At 48.6% G+C, this 18,930-nt stretch overlaps 1 protein-coding gene and 1 long non-coding RNA gene across 13 annotated transcripts in view; one reads left to right on the forward strand and one right to left on the reverse strand.

Annotated features, from left to right (window-relative positions):
- TCF12 (transcription factor 12) overlaps nucleotides 1-8 on the forward strand; it is a 308,920-nt gene extending 308,912 nt beyond the window's left edge. For all 8 annotated transcript variants that reach the window (XM_054041495.1, XM_054041496.1, XM_054041494.1 and 5 more), the window contains one exon: nucleotides 1-8. This exon is cut by the window's left edge and continues 2,287 nt beyond it. The gene's annotated coding sequence lies outside the window, so the exon portion shown is untranslated.
- A 1,507-nt stretch (nucleotides 9-1,515) lies between these two features.
- Nucleotides 1,516-18,930, reverse strand: part of LOC128844105 (uncharacterized) — a 67,724-nt gene continuing 50,309 nt past the window's right edge. For 3 of the 5 annotated variants that reach the window (XR_008446433.1, XR_008446431.1, XR_008446429.1), the window contains one exon: nucleotides 1,516-1,621. This is a non-coding gene — a long non-coding RNA (uncharacterized LOC128844105). Of the gene's footprint in view, nucleotides 1,622-3,419; nucleotides 3,554-3,653; nucleotides 3,781-18,930 lie in introns of all 5 variants that reach the window. The other 2 variants (XR_008446430.1, XR_008446432.1) reach the window with 2 other exon arrangements.

Genomic DNA, 18,930 nt, shown 5'->3' on the forward strand with positions numbered 1-18,930 from the left:
TTTTTTAACATGGTAAATCAGTGAGTTTTTAAAATTTCTCTTTCATCAGAGATTGTGTTGCTTGGAAACCCTGTGGCACAACTAGGGTGACCAGACGTCCCGATTTTATCGGGACCGTCCCGATATTTCCTTGTTTGTCCCGCGTCCCGACCGACATGCGGTCGGGACAACCGGACAAACAAGGAAATGCCCCGGAGCCTAGAGCCCGGAAGTGCTCGCACCCCCCCCCCCCGCCCCGACTCCGCCCCCACCTCCCCCGATTGGCTCCCTCCCCGAATCCCCGCCTCTTCCCCGGGCTCACCCTTCCTCCCCCCTCCGCAAGCGCTGGAGGGAGGCCCGGGAGACTCAGGAGGAGCGCGGGGCCGGGGTGAGTGAGAGTCCGGCCTGGCCCCAAGCAGGCAGGACTCAGTTGGGTGGTAGGGCGAGGAGGGGGGCGGCCCGCGGGGCCAGGCGGCGGCTGTTCTCACCCCCCGGGCAGCGGGACTCGGGAGCAGCCGCTGCTGCAGCTCCCACTGCCGCGGGGGAGGAAGCGGCCATGGCGCTCCGCGGCTGCGGCGCCTCCGAACCCCCCGAGCCGGGGCCTGCTGCGGGGACCCAGCAGCGCGTACGCTGGGCCCAGCCCCTGGCCAGTCGCGTCTGGGCTCTGCCCAGCTGGTGCAATCCCGGAGCGGAGGCATCGGCAGCCCAGCCCCGTTCGTTCCCCTGCGGGACCCGAGCGGGACGGGGGGGGCTGGGGCCTGCTGCCCCCACTCCGGGGCCGCCGCGGGATAGCACCAGCTGGGCAGCAGCCCAGACGCGACTGGCCAGGGGCTGGGCGCAGCGTGCGCGCTGCTGGGTCCCTGCAGCAGGCCCCGGCTCGTGGGGTTCAGGGGCGCCAGAGCCGCAGCCGCGGAGCGCCATGGCCGCTTCCTCCCCCGCGGCAGTGGGAGCTACAGCAGCGGCTGCTCCCGAGTCCCGCTGGCTGGGGGTGAGAACAGCCGCCGCCTGGCCCCGCGGGCCGCCCCCTCCTCGCCCTACCACCCAACTGAGTCCTGCCTGCTCGGGGCCAGGCCGGGCTCTCTCACTCACCCCGGCCCCGCGCTTCCCCTGAGTCTCCCGGGCCTCCCTCCAGCGCTTGCGGAGGAAGGTTTTTTTTTTTTTTTTTTTTTTGGCCACGCCCCCCCCCACGTCACCCCCCCCCCGCGTCCCGATATTTGTCTTTGGTGATCTGGTCACCCTAGGCACAACAGCTTCCCTATTTACTCCAGTAAAAATCAAACAGATTTTCAAGGCATGCAGCTTAAATTGCAGGCACAAAATGGGTATGTGCAGCTCCCATTGAGCTCAATTGCAACCCGCCCCCCCCATTGATTTTAGTAGGACCAACAGCCAAGCAGTACTGGCAGCCCCCAAAAGGTGTGTGCGCATATGCAAACAGCAAGTTGGTAGTTGCAGTTGCTACTGCGTTGCATATAGTTTGCACCCCACACCTTCATTCCTCCTGTTTACAAATTCAGTAGGAAATATGTCACTTGCCCTTCAAAGGTTAGCATGTTATCAAGCTCCAAGCCCTTCCTGTGTGTTGATCAGATTCATGGGTGCCTGAGTTACTTTCAGATTGACTGGCACATCCATTCAAGATCTGTGAAAGAGACGTGCACAGGTGAGGCTTAAAAATTTTCCTAGCTTTTTTCCCATTATTACAAACGAAAAAGGAATCGGGCATCAACTATGCATAAATAAATTATCACAGTGAAGTCTATTTACAGTTTGTAATTTGCAGTTTGTTTAAAACCAAATACTTTAAGTGGTAGCACAATTAAATTTTGGTCTCCTAACACCTTAAATAATGTTTTCTACATTTTTTGTCTTGTGGCCTAAAATAAGAATAATAGTCCCAGAAAGAAAAGTAGAAGAAAAAGAGAAATTAAGAGATTACAAAATGCCAGGGGATTGGCGGGCTGTCCTACTCATTTTTCATTTAAATGTCAGTGTATTCATTCTCAGTCTTTAGAGCTACTACTTACAATGCAGCTTTCAACTCATCCTGTATCTTTCTCTATATAATGTTAAAGTATCTTGAAAATAATTGTACTAAGGCCTAGTCTGCACCAGAATAGGTTTGCTATTGTAGCAAACCCTCCTATTGTAGATGCTGCGTATGCTTTTGTCAGTATAACTTATACTGCTTCTTAGAGCAAAATAACCTATGGCAAAAGCATTTCTATGCTGGTATTAACTGCATCTACCTGTAGGTTTTTGCCTGTAAAGACACAGTACATCAGTTCTGCTTATTAACAACCCCTCACTTGCTGCAAAAAGTTGCCATTATCTGGCAGTTGCTAATAAGTAGAAGGCAGGTTTGTGAGGCAGCAGCCAGGGAAGGAAGCACTGGGATGTGTCTTCCCTGGCTGCAGCCCTGCAAACCTGTGGGCAGGGCAGCAGCAGGGAGCGGGGCTGCAGTCTAGATGCTGGGGCTTTGGTAGATACAGGGAGTGGTGGTGCTGGGGCCACGATCTACACTGTACCTATGCCTGCACTCTCCAGGGGTTGGGGCTCAGCACATCCCAACGCTTCCTTCGCTGTGCACAGTCCCCCAGGAGAGCACAGGGAGAGGTACTGTGCAGATCCAGCATATGGACTGCAGCCCCTCTCCCTGCTAGTGCTTGGCCCACAGCACATGTGTGGGCCCTGTGTGCAAGCAGGTGTGCTGGGCTGCAGCCCCCAAAAGAAGTACTGGGACATAGGACATGCCGAGCTGCAGCCTCGCAAACCTGCCTGTAGAGAGTGCTTGGCATGTCCCAGCACTTCCTTCTGCAGACCTGCCTGCAAGTGGGTGGCATCTTTCTTCTAAAAACAAAGTTGCCAATAAGCAGCATGCCATTGCTTAATATCAGGATTGCAACTACGTGGAATCTACTGTATTTTGTAAACATAACATATATATATATATATATATATATATATATAATCACTCCCCAACTGACATTATTATACTGGCAAACGTTTCTAGTGTAGACCTGGCCTAATACTGTATAGGAGGCTCGATCTACCATGCAGGTAAAACCAGCCTATGCATGTGGGAGGAAATGAATACTTTTGCCATCTATTTTTGCCATCACATAGCATAACATTGCAATTGTAACCTTTTTTCCTAGCCCTCGAGGACTGTGAGATTGATCTTTCTGATGCTTTCTTCAGCACAGACCACGTTTCTATCCCAATACCTTTTTTCTTACCCTGGTAATAATTCTAAATTCAGCCTTTTAGCTCTACTTTCTCCTCAGACAAACACCTGCCCTGTCCCACCTCTGAATGTCAGAAAATGACAAACTGACAGCTGTGTGAGGAGTTGAAAACAATACATTTCTTTAAACGTCTCTCCCTTTCTTCACCTTCCTTTTCTGTTTCTACCATACCTCTGGCCCGTTTCTACTAACTTTCTCTCGCGCCGATCTTCCTTTCGTCTCTTTTCACTGATACACTCCCTTCTTTCTTGATTTTTCTTTAAAAATGTAATTAGTTTGGATGTTGGTCTGGCCACTGAGGGGAAGAGATGCATGCTGGGCTGTCTCTGTTAAACAAAATCCTATTAGTGAACCCTGAGCATCTGAAACATTGTGGGTAAGGTTTTAAGTCATTCCAAAATGGGGAAAGGCCAAAAACATAGAAACCTGATTTTGCTCTTCTCCCATCATGAAGCAGAAACTGTTGGACCCTCCTCTTCTCAGACTCTCATAAGAAAAATAGTCTGGCTATCCATGAGGCCATTACAGAGCAGAATAAGAGATGTAACTGAGCCTGCAAAAGAAATTCCAGGTACTGGGTAATATAGTTGGCTCTTGAATCTGTAACATCACCACTTAGCACTTACATAACACATTTCAGCTATAGCTTTTGAAGTGTTTTATGAAAGAGTGAAACAATTTTGTCCCCGTTTTACAGCTTGGGAAATTAAGGCGATTGCTACACACACCTTATAGAAAACCTTAGCCATGGTGCTTCCAGTGCTACCAGGGTTGGGGGAGGGTGTAGTACTGCTTTAACTCGACCAGGACAGTTAAAGTAGTACACTGTCCCCCTGTGCGGATGCAGTTACATCCATGGGAAGGTGCTACCTACTGATATAAGCTTATTCCCCTCCCATAAAGGAGTGAGATATATTGATACAAGGCTCTTTTATATCAATATAACTGCATCCAAGGTAGGGATTGTACTAGTACAACTATTTTGTTTAGCAGGGTCAGGGAGAGGAAACACATGCTTACCCAAAATACTCATACCAGTTTAAGAAAAATAAATAAACCAACTGTTTAGACCAGGCCTTAGGCAGAGATTGTGTGACTTTTTCCAAGTTGTCAGTGAGTTATTGGCAGAGCTGGGAATAAAATTTCTTCTGATTCTGTCTGGTCTCCTATCCACAAGCCCACACTGGTTCCACAGACTTTAAAGTAACAACTGTTGATGATAACTAATGAGAGATGAGCGATATGAAGATGAAATGGGCACAGAAAAAGCTAGACAGAATGGCAGCCAAGATCAAACCAATTGGAAATGCTGAGGGCTATGGCTGGCCACAGAGAACAAAACTTCCAGAAAAATCAGGTCAGTGCTAAAGTTCAAATGTTGAGAATTTCGGATGACAATTCAAAGAACAGAGCTTCTGAAAAGAAGAATTTCAATATGGCTCGGTCTCGCTTTCAAGGAAGAACCAGTGCATCTTTAATGCTGCTACCTAAATGCCACATAAAGGGAATGAAATGCAAGATACAACAGGCAGAACAGTAACTGCTACATAACAGGAGTGGAAGGAAGATCTCTTTTTTTTTATGCAACAACAAGTCATCACTCATCATTGGTGGACATAAGCTTTTGTTATTTCTGTACTAAGAAGAAAAGTGATACTATGCAGATTATATTGCTGGAGAAAGTTCTGCCTCAGTCCTTTTCCTAGCAAAGTTCAGGGTAATGTACTTAGAAAAGATGTATCTGTTTTGAAATGTCTGCTCAGCAATGAAGCTAATAAAGAAAATCCAGAAGTAAAATATTCTTGAAAGCAAAAAGATTTGACAGTGAACTCATGGAAGAAAATTAACACTAAACAAACTATGATAGCTGGTCCATAAGATGACAAAACAATAACTTTGGCCTTCATTTCTCTTTGTTCATTTGTTTTTTTCATTTCTTTCACTATTTTCTAGTCTGACAGTCCCACTCCCTAGGTCTTATTCAGCAATTAGAGCTAGTAGTTTGCTAAATCATTTATGTACCTTAATAAAATAACACTAGGATACTTTATACTCTTAAAAGTTCTCAAACATTGATAGGTTTCAATTGTGCCAGCTGCTCTCTTCTCTCATGCTCCCCCCCCCCCACACACACTTTTTTTTTTTTTTTTTTTTAGAATCCTGGAAGTTTATTCTTTGGTACTCAAACATGACTGAGAAACCTAAATGAGACTCTGCAAGTGATTCAAAGGCTTGTGAAAATGCCTTACAGTGAGAGACTTTAAAGAGTTCTATCTGTTTATCTTTATCAAGAAGATTAAGAGGTGAATTGATTATAGTCTCTGGGTAATTTCACAGGGAGAAACTACTGAGTCTAAAGGGCTCTTTAATTTAGCTGAGAAAAGCATAACAAAACCAATGGTGGCTCATAATTGTAGCTTCTCACTCCAGAACCGCAGTCAAGACCTGGTGGTGTCACGTATCTCAAATAGTTCTTCCAAGGTACAGCACGTTGACAAGGGGCACTGCATCAGGCAGTGTTCAAATGCGTGTCTAGGCTCTCCATGTTCCCATTCAGGGTAATTCCTCAGCTTCCATGTGGTCATCGTGTTACCAGTCTTTGCCACTCCAGCTCTTGTTCGTTGGACACTCAAGCCAGATGAATTCAAAATAAATAGTGAAGGTGATTAACAAATGGAACAAGTGACCCAGTGAGGTGATGGATTCTTCATCTCTTGAGGTCTTCAAATCAAGTCCAGATGCCTTTCTGGAAGATATGCTTTAGTGAAACACAGGTCCTCGTGCTCAATACACAATGAAATGTAGGTGAAATGTAATTTCCTGTGATATACATGAGATCAGACGTGATGATCCAATGATCCCTTCTGGCCTTAAACTATTAATCTAGATCACTGCAAATTAAGTTCTCCAAAGATGGTGTCTATAGATGAAAGGACAAAAGCTGCCGTTTCAGAAATGGTTTTATACATACATTACTAAAACAAACAATACCCCCCTAGGAGAATAAGGCCATTGTTCAGCCTCTTCCTTCCCAGAACTGGCCTCTTAGCAGAGGCCAATCTGCTCTGGAGGCAGGGGTGTCTAAAGTGCCCATTTAACTAAGGAGCTACCTAGAACCCACCACGAGCCCTACTACGTCTGGTTGCTGGAAAGTCAGGGCGTGGCAGGACGACTTGTCAGAAGGTGGTGATTCATCATGCTCCTGAGGGTCCAGGTGCCTTACTCCTCGAGATTCAGTAAATAATCGATTATGTGGATGGACGGCCAAGCTGCTGCTCCTCAAATGGCTTTTGTTTTCCTGGCTAAACCCATTTAATTTAAAATCTCTGTATGCTAGAACAAGCTCTCCTATACAACTCATGTAAACAGAACATTATTATACACTGGATTCAGTAGTGCAAGTAAGCCAGTATGGCCAAGTACGCCGTACCATTAAGACATTTATTGCCGGTATGCCATACTGGAAAGACACGTTTTCAAGAATGAATTGTAGAGCCATGCGCAGATACAAACGTCTATCCGCAGATGTGGATATCTGTAGATAGAAATTGGTATCTGCTGAACCGCAGGGCTCTCCTGGGAACCGCAGTGGCAAAAGGAGCAGAACATGGGGCTGACACACTCAGGAGCCAGCGCCCTGTGCCAGCAGCTCCTCTGACGCGGCTGTACCGGTACTGCCCCCAGACCCCAGACAGGAGACACAGCTGTTTGGAAGGGCTGGGGGCAGTACCCCTTCCAAAGTGATAGAAGCTAAACTGAAAAAAAAAAAACCCTCTCTTCTGTAATAAATGTAGTCACATGAGGAGTTAGACTGGTATACCTAGCTTGGTTTAAACTCACACCTTAGTTTATACTGGTATAACTACAGTAGTTTAACTATACCAGTATTCTTCAACTGGTAAAATTTTCCCTTGTAGGACAAGCCATCCACATAAGACAGACAAGAGACAACTGGTGGATATATGCAGACACGGGAACACAGAGAAATGATACAATGCTGGTCAACATGATACGCTGGGATCCCAGCTCATCAGCTACCTAGGCATCACATCAAAAGAGAGGTGTCAGAAGGGATCCAAAGGGGGACAATGAAGTTGTGTTGCAGATGTTTGTGGGGATTTCCTCCAAACCACGTGGGCAGCATGGGGGGAAGCATTACAGTACTTGTTTGACAATTTAACAAGTGGGCAATAAGGGCTAGCATTGCTGGCTGAGCAAAGGCAGGAGTCAACAACTCAAGAGTACATGAGAGAGTATGCTGGATGGAGATGGGTCTGTAAAAGGCCTAGAACATATAGACAAGTAGTTTATGTTGGATGTTGTGGCGCCCCTGGAGAGATGCAAAGAAAGGGGTGACATGGTCAAAGTGATGGGCTAGGGCAACAATTTTTGCAGCAGCATTTTGAATGGATATAAGCAGGGCCGGGTTGCACTTGTCAAGTCCAAAGGAGATGATGTTGCAGTAGTTGCGATATGAGATGATGAGAGCTGTAGCTGTGTGGATGGAGTGGAAAGGCCATATCTTAGAGAGGTTTTTAGAGCTGTATTTGTACAGCACCTAACACAATGGAGCACGGATCCGGATGAGAGCTTCTGGGCTGTACTGCAACATAAATCATAACTTAGTTGTATCATTAAATAACTAAATGACCTGATTTACTCAACACTTTCTGACTAATTGAGATAAATGAACACAATACCAGTTTAAAGTGTCTGGACTCTGCTTCCATCTTGAAGTGATAACATAGTTAATTAAATGTCCACTTAATTTGCCTGACTAATTAATAACTGAGAGTGTAATTAAACTCAGTGCTTTTAAGTGTTTATTCCCATCCCAGCATGCAAGGACTTAAAATGACAAGATCATAAAGTGTGAATACAACAGAGCACAAGACTGCTACAAATAAAGAATCCATAAAAAGTGACAGGCTACAGAATGAAAGGGTATTAACCTGAAATAAATTAGTGTCTGTCCCTCTCTGAAGCCAGATGGTCATATCAGCTCATTTTATAGGACTATAACAAATGTGTCAATAAAGTTTCTATTATAAGGTTTCCAAGAATGTAAATACAGATACTGCATTTACAATATTTAATCAAGGGCTGGCTGAGTCAGGGGGAAGGGCGTGGCTGAAACCAAACCTGACACTGGAATGTTATTTGTAAGCATTGTTGTAGTTCACTATTTTTCTTGCTCAGCTTTTTGGCACATGCAGGATAAACGGGAGGGAATAAAAAACGGTCACCTACCTTTCGTAACTGTTCTTCGAGATGTGTTGTTCATGTCCGTTCCATTAGAGGTGTGTGGGCACCCAAGTGTGCAATCGCTGGAGATTTTTGCCTTAGTGGTGGCCGTAGGGTCGGCTGTGGCACCCCCTTGAGTGCCACGTTTATGCATCAGTATATCAGGCACCGCCGACCCTACGCCCTCTCAGTTCCTTCTTGCCGGCGACTCTTACAGAGGGGCAGGAGGGTGGGTAATAGAATGGACATGAGCAACATATCTCGAAGAACAAGAGTTACAGAAGGTAGGTAACTGTTTTCTCTTCTTTGAGTGCTTGCTCATGTCAATTCCATTCTAGGTGACTCAGAAGCAGTGCCAATGGAGGTGGGCTTGGAGTTCACAGTTTTGTAGCTAGCAGCACTGCACGGCTGAAGCCAGCATCCTCCCGGGCCTGCTGGGTAAGTGCATAATGGGATGTAAATGTGTGGACAGACAACCACATAGCAGCTCTACAGATCTCTTGGATCGGCACATGAGCCAAGAAGGCCGCTGATGACGCTTGTGCTCCAGTTGAGTACACTTTGACTATCGTCAGTGGAGGCACACTTGCGAGCTCATAGCAGTATCAGATGCAGGCTGTAATCCAGGATGAAATCCTCTGAACAGACACTGGGTGACCTTTTATCCTGTATGCCACAGAAACAAACAGTTGCGTAGATTTACGGAAAGACTGTGTCCTGTCAATATAAAAGGCCAGCGCCCTCTAAACATCCAGGGCGTGTAACCTGCGCTCCTCTTTAGAACTATGGGGCTTCGGAAAGAAGACTGGTAAGAAAATGTCCTGGCAGGTACGAAACTGGGAAACTACCTTTGGTAGGAACGCCGGGTGCAGCTGCAACTGGACCTTGTCCTTGTAGAACACCGTATAGGGAGGTTACTACATAAGCACTCTGAGTTCAGACACTCTGCAGGTGGACGTAATTGCCACCAGGAACACCACCTTCCAGGAGAGAAGGAGAAGAGAATTGGAAGCCAGACGCTGAAATGGAAGTCCGATGAGCCTTGACAGCACAAGGTTCCAATCCTAGGGAGGGACCGGATCCCGGACATGCGGGTAAAGACACTCCAGACCTTTCAGGAATTGGGCCGTCATGTCATAAGTGAAGATCGACCTGCCTTGGAACAGAGAGTGGAAAGCCAAAACAGCAGCCAGGTGGACCCTGACTGACAACAGTGACAAGCCCTGGAGCTTGAGGTGCAGGAGATAGTCCAGGATGACCTGCAGGGAGGCCTGCTTGGCCCGGACACACCAATCCAAGGCCCAGCACATAAACCTTTTCCACTTTGCCCAATAGGTCGTTCTGGTGGAGGGCTTTCTGCTACCCAGCAAGGCCTGTTGCACTTGGGTCAAGCATCCCGCTCGTCCGCATTTAGCCACGCAGCAGCCATGGTATGAAGTGCAGCGCCTCCAGGTTCGGGTGCAGGAGACTGCTGTGATTCTGAGACAGGTACAGCCAGAGAGGGAGTTGCAGTGGCTTGGCTACCGAAAGGTCCAGCTGCGTGCCTAACCAGTGCTGGTGAAGCCACTCGGGAGCTATCAGAATAACCTTCGCCATGTCCCGCTTTATTTTCACTAGGACTCTGTGGATCAATGGCACTGGCGGGAAGGCAAACATCAGGGCCCCTGACCACGGATGTAGGAAAGCATCCGACAGGGAACTCCCATCCATCCCCTGGAGCGAACAGAACACATGGCATTTCCTGTTTTGGCAGGACACAAACAAATCCACCTGGGGAGTCCTCCACTTCCGTAAGATCATACTGGCTGCCTCCAGATGGAGGGACCGCTCGTGGCGAGATGAGAAGGTTCTGCTGAGGCAATCCACTAGCACATTCTTGGTGCCAGGCAGGTCCGCAGCTACCAGATAAATGGCATGCTGCAGAAGTGCCAAAGGTTGAGAGCTTCTTGGCAGAGGGCTGACGACCTGGCTCTGCCCTGTCTGTTGATGTAATACATTGTGGCGGTATTGTCCATCAAGACCTGCACTACCTTGCCCCTCAGGTGGCAAGAAGGCCTGGCAGGCCAGGCAAACCGCTCTGAGCTCCCTGATGTTGATGTGGAGGGCCAGATCGTCCCACACCCATCAGCCCTGGGTGCTCAGCTTGCCCAGGTGGGCTCCCCAGCCCAGGTCTGAAGCATCGGAGACAAGGGTCAATGATGGGGACGGGATCACGACCCAGCGTCCAACCACCAATCCAGGGATGACAGGATGTGATCCGGCACCCTCACCACTCGGTCTTGATCATGTCTGTTAGTGGTGTAAAGCAACGCCAGCCACGCTTGCAGAGGCCAGACGTGGAGTCAAGCATGACTGATCACATAGGTACAGGCAGCCATGTGGCCCAACAACCGCAGGCAGGTGTGAGCCATGGTGAGCAGGTAGCTCCTCACATGGGAGATCAGATCCGACATGGCCTGAAAACGCACCTCTGGGAGGAAGGCTCTGGCTCGTGTGGAGTCGAGAACCGCTCCGATGAACTCCGCATTGGACTGGCCTTTAAGGTGGATATTTTCTCATTTATCAACATGCCTAGCTTGTGGCAGGTGAAACGCACCAGATCGAGGCTTCTCTGTACTTGGTTCTGGGACTTGCCCTTGATGAGCCAGTCGTCGAGGTATGGGAAGACCTGGACTCCTGGATGTCTGAGGTAACCGGCCACCGGACCACATATTTGGTAAAAACCCTTGGGGCTGATGAGAGGCCAAAGGGGAGCGCCATGAATTGGAAATGGCGTTTGCCCACTATAAACCAGAGGAAACGCCTGTGACTTTGGACGATAGAGATGTGGAAAAAAGGCATCATTCAAGTCAAGGGTGGCATACCAGTCTCCTGGATTCAGGGAGGGGATAATGGACGCCAGGGAGACTTGTTGAGGCATCGCGGGTCCAGAATGGCCTGAGGCACCCTTTTGCCTTTGGGATTAGGAAGTAGCGGGAGTAGAAGCCCTTTCCCCTCATGTCCCGAGGGGCCTCCTCCACCGCCTCCAGGCACAGGAGGTTCTCGACCTTCTGAATGAGGAGTTGCTCGTGAGAAGGGTCCCTGAAGAGGGATGAGAAGGAGGGGGGATGGGAGGGAAGGGCAGCCAAAAATTGCAGGCTGTAACCATGAGATGCTATGTCCAGCACCCAACGGTCCGAGGTGACTTGGGACCAGGCCAAACGGAGTGGACACAGACTGTTGAGGAAAGAGCGGGGTGGATCCTGGACAGTGACTGCCCTCAAATCGAGCGCTTCTGGTCCCTGGAGTGCTTTGCTGGACTGGGTTGCGCAGGTGAGTGGGAGGAAGAAGGGCAACGGTGGCTGAACTAGTATCTCTGTCCCTTCTTCTTGCAGGTCCCTGCCAAGACTGCCAAGGCTTAGGTGGCAGGGGCAGCTGGAACTGCTTCCTCGAGGCTGCGATGTATGCATTCCCAGTGAGAGAAGAGTGGCCCTGGTGTCCTCCAGTCCATGCAGCCTTGCATCAGTCTGGTCTGAAAAGAGACCATTCCCATCCAACAGGAGATCTTGGATGGAGGTCAGCATTTCCAGGGAGAGACCTGCAGTCAGAAGCCATGCCTCATCACCACCGCCAACGCGACCACCCTGGCTGCCGAGTCTGCCACGTCCCATGTCATCTGAAGGGAGCACCTGACAGCCACAGTGCCCTCCTCCATCAGGGTGCCAAATTCTTGAACCAACCCATGTGGAAGGGACTCCTAGAACTTATGGAGAGTACCATAAGCTAAAGTTGTAATGGCCCAAGAGGGACTGATAGTTTGCAGATCTGGTTGGCAAACCGTCCATCTAATAAAATCTTTCTCCCAAACAGATCCAACTGTTTGGCCTCTTTATATTTAGGACTCAAACTGGTATGCCCCCGTTTGTCTCTTTCATTGGCCGCAGAGACCACCAGCAAGACTGGGGGAGGGAGAATGGGTATAGAGGTACTCGAACCCCTCAGCTGGGACAAAGTGCTTCTGTTCAGCCCTGTGAGGGGGGAGGGATGGAGGACGTAGTTTGCCAAAGATCCTTGGCAATCTTAAGAACACCATTGTGCACCAGTAGTGCGACATGTTTTGGGGTGGAGGCTGACAGGACATTAAACAAGGTGTCCGTCTGCTCAGCCATTTCCTCTACCTCCAGGCTCAAGTTCTCGGCCATCTGACGCAGCAGGGCCTGATGTTCTTTGAAATCGTCTGGTGGGCTTGCCCTCGAGGGTCCTGCAACCGTCTCATCCGGGGACGAGGATAATGACTGCAGCGCTGGGGGAGGTTCCAGGGCATCTTCCTGCTTAGCGGTGGGCGCTGTTCCCTCTGCTCCGACCATCGGGCGTGCCTTGTGCACCGAGCCCAGTGCCATCGGTGCCACCAGCTGCTGCTCCGAGGTGATGGCCGATGAGTGGTGAGAAGGGGGCATCGCCACAACCAGCATTCCCCATGCGCCCCAATAAGGTCACTAGTCATGCTGCCAAGTCGGCAACATCAACATTGACGCAGCCTTGGGTGCCCATTCGTGCTGGTGCAGACCAGGCGAGGGGCTGACCTGGGCTTCCTTGCCGGAGGAATCCCCTTCCAGTGACCACGGTGGGGCAGTCAATGCCTGGGTCTGCTTGCTGGCTGTTGCTGTTGGGAACCAGTGCTGGGGGGGACTGAAGACGCGACGGGGAGCACTCCCACTATGTAGGTGACTGGGACCTGTGCCCAGATGATTATCTGCAGGATGGTGAGCGGCGTCGGTAGTACGGCGACCAGCATCTTGCTCTAGGTGATCCGCGTTGAGATGGCAGCGACCGGGAACGTGGTGCTGGTGACAGAGGACAAGCCCCACAGCATCCGGGCTGTGGCTCTGGTGACTTGTGGCACAGAGGTGGAGAGCGCTGCTTCATCTCGGGGGATCGGCAATGCAAGGGAAAGCACTCCGACTAACCACCACGGGCTGTAAGAAGGAACTGAGAGGGCATAGGGTTGATAGCGCCTGATATATCGACGCATGAGCGTGGCCCTCAAGGAGGCGCCACTGCCGACCCTACAGATATTGCTAAGGCAAAAATCTCCAACGACATGAGCAAGCACTTGAAGCAGAACCTAGGTTGCACAGGCAACCTTAATTCTGGCATTTCCTATCATTCGAGTGCTTGACTTTGCAACCTCACATGTTTAGTTTTGGTATCTTTCCTAGGCTTTCCTGAAAAAAATGGAAATTTCATTATGTGGGATGATACTGATACCCATATGGCTCATCAGTAGGGTTGGAACTTTTAGATTCACCGTGTAGACTTCTGCCACTTGAGCTAATACAATAACTGGTAGTGGCAGTAGTCTGTTAACCTCTATGTGAACCAGCCACTGAAGGGGGATGAGACACGCTTTCTCACTGGCTTTCATGGATCTTTGCTAACAGCAGAGGAATGGTGAGACTCAGCAATCTTGGGTTATTTTCCAACCTCCAGAGGTAAGTGTGCTGTAGTGGTCACAGACACTTATACCCCTATTCCCCCCAGCACTACCCCTTTTGCCCTTGTCTCTACCTGCTTGTCCCATCTAACCCTTTCAACTGACTTCACATACACCCTGCCAATCCCTGGCTTTCAGTCCTCATATCCTTGCTCAGCCAGTCCAGCCTCCCCCGGCCCTTCAGACTCCCATTCCCACCTGGGGCCTCTCATTTGATCTCTCCATGACTCAGGTCTTCCCCACCATGCTCTTTGTTGTACCATCTACATTCCAGTAACGCAGCTTCCTCCTGTTCCTCCACTGCTTGGAAGTCAGTAGTGGGAGCCTTGGTAGCAAAGGAGAGACAATCCCCCTGTTCTCAGTTCCTGTGCCTGGCACCACAGCAGCAGTGGTGGCAACCATGGGGCACCAAACCCCCCAATATTTTTGCACTTGCTCAAAGTTCCATAGGCTGTGGAGCTGGGCAGGGGGAGGAAGGGTTATGACCCAACCACTTGTAAGCAGTAGTCCTGTACTAAATCAGTGTGGCTGCTGTGGGCGAGCCCTGCTGTGTCGCTCCAGCTGCCTGGTCACAACACCACTGAAATTTGACTCATACCAAATTTCAGTGAGTGACATAGTGACCTGGTACACAGGATCACAATACCATTCAAATTTGGTCCAGCCGCCCCCCTGGCCAGATATAGGGGTGTTGTGACCTAAGTTCCCTCTAAGCTGCACAGCTGCCTGTTAAGCCCTGCGCAGGGGCTCAGGGTTGTGGCGAGCAGAGGCACCCCTCCTCACCGGCCCCAGTGCGGACCTGCCACAGTGGGGAGAGGCACCCCTCCCCCGGCGCCAACCCCAGCATGGACCTGCCCGGACTTGCCACGGCTGGGGGAAAGGAGCCCCTCCCTTGGCCAGGCCCAGGCCTGCCGGAGCTGCCGGGACAGGCACTTCTCCCCCGGCCCCGAGTTGCTGTGGCGTAAGAGGGCTGGGGGGAGTCCTCTCTCCCCACTGCAGCCCCTGGGCAGCCTGCACCCCAAACGCCTCAGCCCTGAGCCCCCTCCCACACTCCAAACCCCTCAGCCCCACCCCCACCACATGAATTTTGTTAGGTGCACCAATATGAAGGTAATGTGTCACACATCACCTCCATATTGTGCAAATAACAAAATTCATTCCACACATGGATGTAAAAAATTAGAGGGAACACGGGTTGTGATCCGGGCACATGGGGAGTGTTCCTGTGCGGTGGAGCTTCGGGGAATCCACTGACAACTCAACTGCTGGCAGCACTGGCTCAAGCACTGTGTGGTAAGAGGGAGGGGAGACTCCCCAGCCGAGGGAGACCTGGAGTCCTTGTGGGAGGAGGGGGAGGCAAGTGGGGAGCAGAATGGGGCCCTGCTAGTGGGATTTTGTCCTCCCCAAGAAATATCTCAATTGGTGCCACTGCAAAGCAGCCCCTGGTTGCTGGAATGAGCAGTTGTAGGGAAAGTCTTGATCATCCCCAGGCTGGTGCACGTTGGATGAATCTTTGGGGAATTTGGCTGCCAAACTCTAAGAAGTTTCTACTGAATACATGAGAACTAAGATTTTTCAGAGGCTTATAACTTGGCCAAATTTGGGGCATTTTTCACAAGAATAGCAAAAAAAACCTTGCTCTGACAGAAATGCTGTACTCCTGCCAAATTTCAAGTCCATTCTCTACAGCTTCTCAACAAAATCGTTGTAAGTAGTTTAACAACACAGGAAAAGCATATTTTACCTTAATCTCTGTCTTGGAAATGACTGAGCCATTTTTACTGAAACTTTCCAAAAAACTTCAGCCTAAGGCAGGAAGATTTCAATTTGCACAATTAAAGTTTGGCAAAGTTATAAGCAACTGAAAACAGAGTCTGATAATGCAAAATGTCAGGCAACTTTTAATTATAGGTGGTGCTATCAGCTCCATCTATAATAAGGAGGAGGGCTTGCCAACAAAAAGATGTTTTAAAACAATTATTTGGTACAGTCAAGTTGTGCCTACTGTTACATTAGGTAAATTCATGACCCTATTGCTACCCTCTTCCTTCCTCCCCTGTTGTTGGTCAATGGTCACACACTTGTGGAGCATTCTGTTCTACGTTAGGTCCTAAGCATTTGGGGCAGAAACTATGCCTTCCTTTCCATTTGTTTTGCACTTAGCATAACTGGGCCCCAATCCCTTAGCTCAACTCGTGCTGCTGCACTACAAGGGAGTAATAATAATCTGTTAATTGGAAACTATTATGATTTTTAACTGAACATTTGTTTTAAGTTTATTTCATTTTTTTCATGTTTTAAATATATTTTAAAATCCATATGGAGTGATGAGAAAGAGGGCTGAAAACATTTTTAGCCCAGATCTGAATTGTTGCACCATAAACAAATAATTCATTCTTTTCCCCGTCTGTACGTATTTCCTTTACTTTGTCAGAATACCTTCTGTCCTCTGAGGCCCCCAATCCTGCAAAGACATATGTGCAAGCTTCTCTTTAAGCACTTGGATAGCTGAGTTTGATAGAACTGCTCAGCAGCTTAAAGTCGGGCACATTACCTCTTTGTGGTTCTGAGCCCTAAAGCTTGTAGGTTTTTTTTAATGTGTTTCTCTGAGCTGTTAGTGTGGACATGCCCAGCAAAAGAATGGTGATGCTGACTCACTGTTTCCTAGTCCTTAGTGAACTGGAGGAAAAAAAACACTCGTGTCTTGGGGAGACAAGCAGTCGTTTTGGGGAAACTCCTTTCTCTGAGTGGAGTAAGGGCAGCAATTGGGGGAAAGGGCAGTGAGTTTGAGACCTTCCAGACTGATGTGGAGACATTTATTTTGAAAAATCAGGAAGGAGTTGCATAGGGTGGAGCAGAAGAAAGGGAGTTGTGAAGACCAAATGTTTAACAGTAGTCAACTGTAAACAGAGTAACAGTCTGTAAACAGCATCTCTGAATAGATTAATTAACGGGCACATGTGAAGAGGAGATGGATCCTTGCTCATCAGACATCAAAGGGCAAGCCAGACAGTGGAGGAATTAAGCACAGGCAGAGAAGGCCACACAGCTGAATCTACATCAGCTTTGAGGGGCTGTTAAAATATCCAGTAGCCAGGTTCTTTGAATATTATCCTGATCTTGCATAAGTCAAAGTATGTTATCATTTCATTGTAACTTTGGTTTAATAAAAAGTTGCAAACACAATCCAGTGAAGGAGGGGTATACTAGACCAGCAAACCACACAGCATCCTGCACTGCCAGGAAGGGGGGAAGAGATGGCCCCATTATGGATGTGTAGCTGGGGCAGTTCTTCCTGTGGGGTTCGCTATGACAGATCAAAGGTTTGCGGTTTGCAACGTTACAAAGACTGATAAGGTAGGTGCTTAGGTGAGCTGATGTTTTGCCTTGTCTATACCAGCAGAGCCCCCTAGCGTAAATGCAATGTATGCCAACAGAAGGCATTTTACTACCACCATCGCTGAATGACATTATCTATGCCGATAGACACACTCTTCTGTCAGCACAGCTGTGTATACACTGGGGTTTTGCCAGCATAGCTGTATTGGTTAGGGCCCCCACATAGCTATGCCGACAAAATTTTGTAGTGTAGACCCAGCCTTTACTCTGACAGCTCAAAGTAGGATCAGAAAGCAGAGGAGATGCTACTGAGATGGGTGGAGATGCTTCATTTTGATGGGCTGTTTTTCCTGTCCGTGGCTAACTGTGTGAAAAGAGTCCTGTAGTTTGTGTGGGTTGGCCAGTTCAACAGGAAACAAATGAACAGGGAAAGGGATAAAAAGACATTTTTGGTATATAAGTGGAGATGCTTCCCAAAGAGCCTGAGGCAAGGAGAGGCTCTTTAAGGCTTGGTCTACCCATAAAACTTAGGTCAACATACCTAAGTTGCTCAGAGGTATAGGTAAGCTGACCTAAGTCCAAGTATATTCACCACTGGGCCAATGGAAGAATTTTTCCGTCAACCTCGCTCCTACCCCTTGATGGGGTGGATTTACTAAAGCAATGAAAAAACCTCTTCCCTGACTGCAGTAAGTGTGTACACTACAGCACAGCAGCTGTGCTGCTGCAGCACCTGCAATGCAAACATACCCTAGAGAGAGAAAAGTTATTTACAAAAGCCAAACCCCACTGAGTCTCCTCTATAAACTGCCATAGCGATTGACTTTTGGCTCTTTTATAACATTTGTTGTTGTATCTATATTTGAATTCAAAATTCTAGAATTTTCCAGCCCATCTACTAAATGTTATGTTGGTCAGATGAGAAGTAAAAGAAAAATCCAAGTCAGGAAGGAAGGAAACAATCTTTCTTTGTATCTCAACCAAGAGTGCATATGAGGCCGAGCAGAACAAACCAGAGAACCTGAGGCCAAGCAACTTGAGATTCCCAGTGTCTTGGGTGGTCTTTGCTGTTAAATTCCATTACTGTCATTTGTGGAGGATGTTTGTCTTCAAAACCTGACTGAAATTGGGGTAAGAGAACATTTCCTAACCAGTCTGTACAGTATATCGTGAGCAGAGCACATTTGTTAACATAATATTTTTTGGCCTAAAACTGTCAATTTAGAATGTGTGCCCCAAACTTAAATGAGCTGATCTTGGAGGCTAGGGACATGGTCAGGCCCTATTTAAGTTTCCTGGCACAGATGGATGTGTGTTTATGCTGTAAAAGCATCTTTTGCCTGCCCTAGCTGTAGCTCCACACTCAATGTTCTTCCGAGGGGCAAGAGAAATCTGAGAGCGGCTGGGGCAGGAAGTGTATGTGATAAAACACACTGACCCTATCCCCTGACACTAGCTCCCACCCCTAAGCCTGCTCTGAGTTCAGGTGTGCAGTGTGTAGCTCTGTGGATTTTAGGGAGAATTGAGCGGGGCACAGCTGTTGCCATAGATCCTTTGCCCTGCTTCTCTGCCCCCTTTGGGTGATTTGTACTTCCCAGGGGCACATAGCAATGTCTGTACCTCCCAAGTGCAGGGACTGCAGTTGTA

Source organism: Malaclemys terrapin, chromosome 10 (assembly GCF_027887155.1).
Source record: "Malaclemys terrapin pileata isolate rMalTer1 chromosome 10, rMalTer1.hap1, whole genome shotgun sequence".
In the NCBI taxonomy this organism is placed as follows: domain Eukaryota; kingdom Metazoa; phylum Chordata; order Testudines; family Emydidae; genus Malaclemys; species Malaclemys terrapin.